The sequence below is a fragment of the Balaenoptera borealis genome (genome assembly GCF_965194805.1).
Source record: "Balaenoptera borealis genome assembly, chromosome: X".
Lineage (NCBI taxonomy): Eukaryota > Metazoa > Chordata > Mammalia > Artiodactyla > Balaenopteridae > Balaenoptera > Balaenoptera borealis.
The window spans coordinates 78,471,418-78,478,870 of NC_138881.1; the positions used below are offsets into that span (position 1 = coordinate 78,471,418).

The window sequence follows — 7,453 nt, forward strand, 5'->3', positions numbered from 1 at the left end:
AGAAGTGTTAGTTTCATTTCACAGGTATGCCCTTTTCAAATTCTTATAATCTATAGCAGTGGAGAGGGGGAAGTGTGTTGGAAGACTTTATTCATCCTTCTAAGCTCTCACTAATAGCACCCTCTAGTGTCTCCAATTGAGCTATGCATTTCTGTCATCAGCTAGGCACAGTAAACTACCAGGCTTTCTCCTGTTCCTGTATCTTCTGCAGAAATTAATTTGCCTTATGTGTACCGGCACCAGTTTCAGACTTATTTTCATTTGTGACTTGAATGCCCCAACACTAGAAATATCTACCAATTAAATGTAAAAGTGCCTCACAAATTAGGATAGTAAAAATGCTTGGAATTGAGAAAGTACTTTTAACTCTTCAAAACACTTGCATGCACATTATTATTTCTGTATGTAACAAGTATTGTCCTCCCCACCACCACCACACATGTATGTTTGCCCTTGTTTTTAGAGAGAGAAGTAGAATGGTTTCACTTGAGATAAAGAAAACTAATTCATAACTAAAGCATTCTCTTTGAGCAGTCCCTAACCCGTTCAGGTTTATAGTTTTTGTTTTGTATTTTTACTTATCTTTATTTCCTAACTCTTGGAGAGTGACAACTTTTAAACTAAATGTCATGCACTGTGCTGAGCATTTGAGGTGCATTATTTTATTTAAATATCACTACAACAACTTGAGCTAAATAAGATTATTATCCCCATTTTTAGATGAAGAAACTGAAGCTTCTTAGGATAGCTCTCTACAACAGAAGTATAATTCAAGCCACATATATAATTTTAAATTTTCTAGCAACCCACTAAAATATTGAAAATAAGCAGGTTAAATTATTTTAATATTTTATTTAACCGGTTAGTCAAAATACTGTCATTTCATCATGCAATTTGTATAAAATATTAATTATATATTTCATATATGTGTGTGTATATGTACATGTGCTAACTCTTCAAAATAGGGTGTGTATTTTATACTCACAGTGCATCTCAATTTGGGTTACTCAAGTTTCAAGGGCTCGGTAGCACATGTGGCTATTCACTATCTTATACAGTACAGGTCCAGAGATTAATTCGCCCACAGCCACACAACTAGAAAATGCCAGAGCCAGAATTCCAAATTTGGTTAAAAACAAAAGTTCTTTTCTTAATCACTGGGCTTCACTGTCTCCTACTAATTCCAATTGTTGTCAATAGTTAACATTAAATATGAAAAATATCATGGAGAATGTAATTTATCCATTCTTACAGTTTTGTGTCCATACACTAACATACTTTCTCAGTAACAGTGACGATTTATTGATTATAACATTTGTGTGCAATGTAGGTGTAAGCTGTTGTGGACAACACAAAGATGATGGAATTTGATGTAAAATAACCGGCACATGATGCATAGTAGTCATTCTCATCCATCCGCAAGACTTGTGCATTCTCCCTCTAGACAGTGTACATGGGAAGGCAAATCACAGTCAGATGGCAGGCTGCTTGATAAGGGGTGTTTCAATGCAAAGGCAACTGAAATCAGAGTATTTGATTAGCTTCATCAATCTCATATCAAGGGTGGTTTTTGCCAGTGAGACGAAAATGTACATGGATAAGAGTTACCAATGCTCATCTCTTTGAGACTTCTTTTACTAAGTCTGCATAGCTTTTCAAGCCTTTCTTCAGATTAACGCATTATTTCTCAGCTTTAGTCAATTCTCACTGGCCTGAGAAAAATCCTAACTCAAAGTATTTTAATTATCTTGTATGAGCCATTCTATAATTATACAATGGCTTTATAGTTTAATCCTCAGATATTGCACATATTTCCATGTTTATAGGGTACACATTACCATAATTTTTTTTTCTGATCTTAGTAGAACCCTGGTTCAAGTTCCAAATTGGAACACTGAACAAACAAATGCAATAAATATAACAGTTCCTTAATGGCATCTCCTCCAAAAAACAAATTCCTAAAGTTTCCTTTTGTTAATTATAAAGTTTTTGACGTAATGTAAATTCTGAAAATGTGTAATCACACAATCTGAGGACCATATGCTAAGGGTCAGCATAGTGGACTGGAAGTGACATGGGTTTGAATTTCCCAACTCTATACTTTATAGCTATATAACCTTGGGCATTTTACCTAGTCTCTGTGAATCTCTGTTTCCTCATTTGTTAAAAAAAATGAAGCTAATAATACCTATCTCATAGGATGGTTTTGAAGATTAATAGGACAATGTATATAATGCAAATGGTGCATAAAAGACATTCAGTCAAGGAGTCCTTCTCTCTGTAAGCAAGCAGAGTCCTCCTCAGTCCTTTTAGAGTTAGAGCACCAAGCAGAGGGCTTTTGCCAGGTGTCCTGGCTTTTGGTTATTCCGTTGCTCATTGGTGCCATCATCAGACAGAAAAGGAGAAGAGAAAATGGGAACATTTTTTTCATTATTTTCAGATGTGGATTTCTGTCACTTTTATCAACAAACTGAATTTCTCAGATGATTTTCTGGGTTACTTAGTTCAACTAGTAGTCTCCTTGGTCTGTAAGTAATGTTGCTACTCTACGGAGATCATTTTGTATTGGACTAGACACTTAAAATTAAATGTTGTGCTGTATATATAGAAGAATCCAGATTCACTATAAAGCAACCATTTAGCTGAATTTTGGAGTTTCACACTCTGAATGAGAATCCAGAGTCTGCTACTTTTCAGCTCCATGGTCTTGTACAAATTACCTGTCTGTGAGCTTCAGTTTCAGGAACTGTAAAATGTGGATAATAACATTAACCTCATGAGTCTATCATGATGATAACTTTAAATACTTCATAAGAGTCACTGAATAGTTCTCTCCCCCTGCCTTGGGTTTAGATGGAAATCTTAACACATCAATTAACTGATATCTAATGTGGATGTTATGAATGATTATTAGTGCTCTGAGAGTGCCTCCACAGCATGGCTTTGCCACACTTTCCTGGATCAATCACTGATTTTATTTTCATTGAGTTCCTGCCATCACCTATGACTGAGTCTCATCCAGCAGTGCAAACCCCAAGAGTCAGAGCTGTAAACTGTAACCATTTGACAGCTTCTAATTTCAACTCCAAGACATCTCCCAGCTCCCGAGAAGTGGACAATGCATGTGCTGGATACTGTGAATAATGCAGGCAGAGTTACAGGAGGGGTAAAATGTAATAGTAAACACTTCCTGTGTCCTCTTTCATGCAGACTGCACTGAACTGTGGTGCTAATGTCCCTCCCAGTAGTGGCTGTAGGTGTAAAAAAAAAAAAAAAGAAAGAAAGAAAAAGAAGAAAAAAGGCAAGAGGAACAAAAATGGGGGGTGGGGGATGTGAGGATTATCTGAACCAGGGTTTTAACCTTTAAAACTATCAGGAATTGGAAAGAAGGCAGTTACAAAGATGGAGAGGGACATACTGGGGAAAGAAGTCAGAAAGATTTGTCCTTCAATAAAAAAATAATAATAACTTTCCATGAAGAAACTATTAGATAAAATCAACTCACGATAATTGGCAAAATTTTTCCTTCCTGATGTTCTATCCCTATGCAGATGCATTCCCCCTTCCATTCAGTAGACAAAAATAAAAATGAATACTGTGCTCTTGGCGCCTGAAAACATTATCTACTTTTCCTCCTTTTATTTCAGGAAAGAGAGCCTCCTCCTTCCAAAAACAAAGCAGAGCACTAGAAAGATAAGTTTTTCTACTGGTTAAGCATGGAAAATGGATGCTAAAACCTAAACCTAAAACCCTACACCTTTCTGGAGAGGAATTTAAAGAATTCACCTGGTTCATTCTCCAGCCTCTGGGTAAATTTAAGGACTTGCTCCTTGGAGTAAGAATCAGAGTAGAACAGCTGGGGAGGTTTTGGTTGTTGTTGCTATTTGCTTTTAATCCCATAACAGGGACGGGGGAATTAGCCCTGCTTCTAGATACCCACGACCTTCCGAGCCATAAACCAGCCAGATTGCCCCTGGTCGCTTTAGTGGTCTTGGAAGACCTGGCACCCCGATGCCCGCCCGGGCGTCACCGACTAGGCAGCCGGAGCGTGCTGGCAAGCACCAGTCTTGCGGCTGGGCTCCTCCCTCTCCTGCATCCTTTCCTACCACGGAAACGCGCTGTCCACGCCCGCGATGCTGCCCGGTCCCCGGCAGCGAAGCGGCTGGACCCCACTAAAGCAGCCCAAAGCCACCGACCTGCTTACGCTCACTCGTACTTGCAATCTGGGGTAGCCAAATGCTAGATCTCCCCCCTCACCCCCCTCTCCGCCACCCCCAGACAATCAATCTGAAGGCAATCGAGGTACCAGACCCGGCTCACAGTTTAGTGTGATATATGCAGACACAGTCTCTCGGCTCCAACTGCGGCTTTGCCGGGCTCCTGCTCCTACTTCCACTAGTCTGCCTTAAGTATCCTTTGTATAGAAAATGGTGCTGTTGGACGCTTGTTCTCTAGCCGGAGTCAGGGCGGTCAGCGGGATCGCGAGAAAAGCACACATAACAAGAAAAATAAAACTTCCGTAAGATAATTCGAATGAGTTCAACTTAAAGGGAAGCCTAAGAGAGCAGCGAGCGGAGGACCGAGCGGAGCGGGATATGCCCTTGGTTTTGCTCCGCAAAGCGGGAAGCCCTAAAGCGGCGCGTTTTTCCCAGCAGCGGGTCCCGCACGCGAGGGTGCCGCCAGCACGCTTCCTGCCGCCTTCTTGGGGCGGCGAACAGTAACTTCCTAAGCTTACCTCCATTTCTCCCCCGCCCTTCTTCCCCGGTTCCCCGTTAGCCTGGAGGGGCCGCCCCCAGAGCGGTGGGGGATGTGGGGTGCAGGGAGTGGGGACCAGAGGGGGGTACCCAGCAGTTGGTGCTGCGCCATCCCCTCCCAGCAGGCGGCCAGGGCACTGGTTCACTTCTCTCCCCCCACCCGCCTTCCACTCGCTCACCCCCCTTCCTTCCCCCTTCTCCCCCTCTATCGAGTCCCTCCCCCTCGCCATTGAAAAGGGCTGGCTCGACACTGGCTCCTTGCAGTCGGCGAACTGTCAGGGCGGGAGGAGCCGTGAGCTCGAGCTGCACGCAGCGGCCCGCGCGGCAAAGCAGAAAGCCAGTTGAACAGAGTGCGCAGAGTGGCACTGGCAGCGGCGACACAGGCAGCCCAGGAAACCCGGGTGGCCCAAACAGCCTCAAAGGAAGCCTTCGCGACTCCAGCTGCTCCGCGGACTGCGAGCTGTGGCGGCAGAGCCCCGCTACAGCAGTCGCAGTCTCCGTGGGGCTAGCGGAAGCCTTTTCTCTTTTTTACTTACCACCTCATTTCTACTCTAGTGGCTTGGACAACAAGGTAAGTATCCGGTCCGGGTGCCAGAACAGAGTGCGGCGTGTGAAGCGTGAGTCCCGCACTTACTGCGCGGAGGCTTCCGGCTGCCTGCTCTTGGGGTCTTTTGACTAGGACCACAGAGTGATTTTAGAGACGCTTCCTGTGTCCTCCCTTCCCCCATCTCTTCCCTGGAGATAAGAGAAAGAGCAAACCCCGGAGGTGAGTGACGCTAGAATATCTTTTTGGCACAGCCACCAGTCGGCTTGGCTTGGTTACTTTGCGAAAACTCTCACTTCTGTCAGAAAAGTGTCCGCGCATGAATTTCCCCGACATTGGCCGTGCAAAAAGGTCTTTCACTTTAACGGATACAGCCAGCTTCTGCGAAGCTGAGAGAAACTCTTAAGATTGCAGCAGGGGCTGGGAAAAGATCACACTCCGGATTCTCGGGTTAGCCAGGCGAAGCGGTCTGAGCAGAGGGGTCTGAGCAGAGTCCGGAGCCCAGAGCCCGGCTTGGACTTCCAGGGCGGTCCGGCCCCGCTGCGCTCCCATCTCTGGGGTCTCCGGATCTGGATCCATGCCAGGCTGGCTCTAATCCTTGGGAGCCCGACCCTCGGCGCAGAGAGGAGAGCGCAGCGCGCCACGGAGCGCGCAGGGTCCCCCGTGCAGTTCCGCCTGACGCTCGCCTCCCCGCCCTTCCTTCCCGCCCTACTTCTGGGGCTGTGCTCAGCCAGCACCTGCTGGATGTGGAGATGGTAGGTGTGGAAAATTCTGCCTAGCTCTAAAAAAAGGAACGTCTTATAATTGCGTAGCAGAAAAACGGCATCATTTTCTCATAAAAAAAAAAAAAAGACTTTCTAAGAGCATAGCCGAACATAAAGCGGTTGCTCTTTCTCTAAAGAAATGACTTTTAATCCCTTAGCCAAAACCCGCCTACCTATCCCATAAATGAATGACGTGGACTAAGATAGGACCGAAAAACAGAGTATGTGTCCACAAAGGAATTAATTTTTTAAGCGCGTAGCCATAAAACAGCCCCTTTTCGCGATAATGAATGCCTCTTAAGAGAGTCATCGGAAAAGGTGACTTTTTAAAAGCTCGTAGCGGCAAATGGGTCTTTTCTTTAAAGACTTGGAAGAGCGGAGCGGCAGTCTGCCCTCGGTTGGAGACACGACTTGCATGTGCGCGCTTAGCAGCAAACTGACATCCTCCCCTTGCAAAAATAAAGGGGTGTGCGTGTGTCACTTTCCAAGAGCGTATAGCTCCAACCACTTCCTTTCCTGCCCCAAGGAAAGACTTATAGAGCTCAACAGCAAACGGCGTCTCCGCTTTCAGAATGAATTATTCTGCGCTTCACTGCTTTGGCCTCCTTTGCGGTTTGGGGTGTGGGGCGCTGGGGTGCGCATGTGGAGTGCGTGTGCGCGCGCGTCTGCGGGCGGGCGGTCGAGTCTCCAAGCGGGGTGCCCTTCCAAAATGTTGGCTAGGGGGCTGGGAATCGAAACTTGCGCCACTGCGGCACACACCCACAAAGCAAAGACTTGAGAGAAGAGGGAGGGACGAGGACAAAAGAATAAATAAAATTAAACTGGGAGGACCAAACAAAAGCGAGTCCTTGCGTGGAAACATTCCAAGCTTGGGTTTAAACCCCACATAGGAGCCGTTACTGTGCGAAGGAAAGTGTGTGGAAGAAAGTGTTTAAACATCGCGATAGGCGGTGAAGGGGACAGGAAACATGGGGAGGGGCGAGGGTGTTGGCACCGCTTGCGTGCTCTTAGCGCTGCAACAAGGAAACAACCTGAGGAGCGTGCGAAGACTCCTCAACATTGAGCAAAACACCGGAGAAGGTAGCGGCGGTTTAGACTAAAGCGACTCCTCCCATCCCATGAAAGGTTAAAACAGGTGTGACTCAAGGAAAAAAAGGGTACTTGCGGGCACCTTCTGAACTTGGGGAAGACTAAATGGAATTCCACTCTCAATCTTGTTTGAAACAATCACGGCGGGAAATCTCAGCCTCAGGGCTATCCTTTCCTGGGCGAGTTGGGGGACATTTGAAAGCAAGTCGAAGTAATAGTATTTGCATGTGTTTCCCCCTTTCTTGCCTTTGTCTGGTTCGTCGGAGGAAGCGCGGACGGTGTGCGGGCGGTTCTGACGAATG

At 45.7% G+C, this 7,453-nt stretch overlaps 1 long non-coding RNA gene across 4 annotated transcripts in view; it reads right to left on the minus strand.

Annotated features, from left to right (window-relative positions):
• The window catches only part of LOC309620800, a 102,876-nt gene extending 95,423 nt beyond the window's left edge, over positions 1–7,453 (minus strand). For 2 of the 4 annotated variants that reach the window (XR_014239639.1, XR_014239642.1), the window contains exon 1: positions 4,321–4,721. This is a non-coding gene — a long non-coding RNA (uncharacterized lncRNA). The other 2 variants (XR_014239640.1, XR_014239641.1) reach the window with 2 other exon arrangements.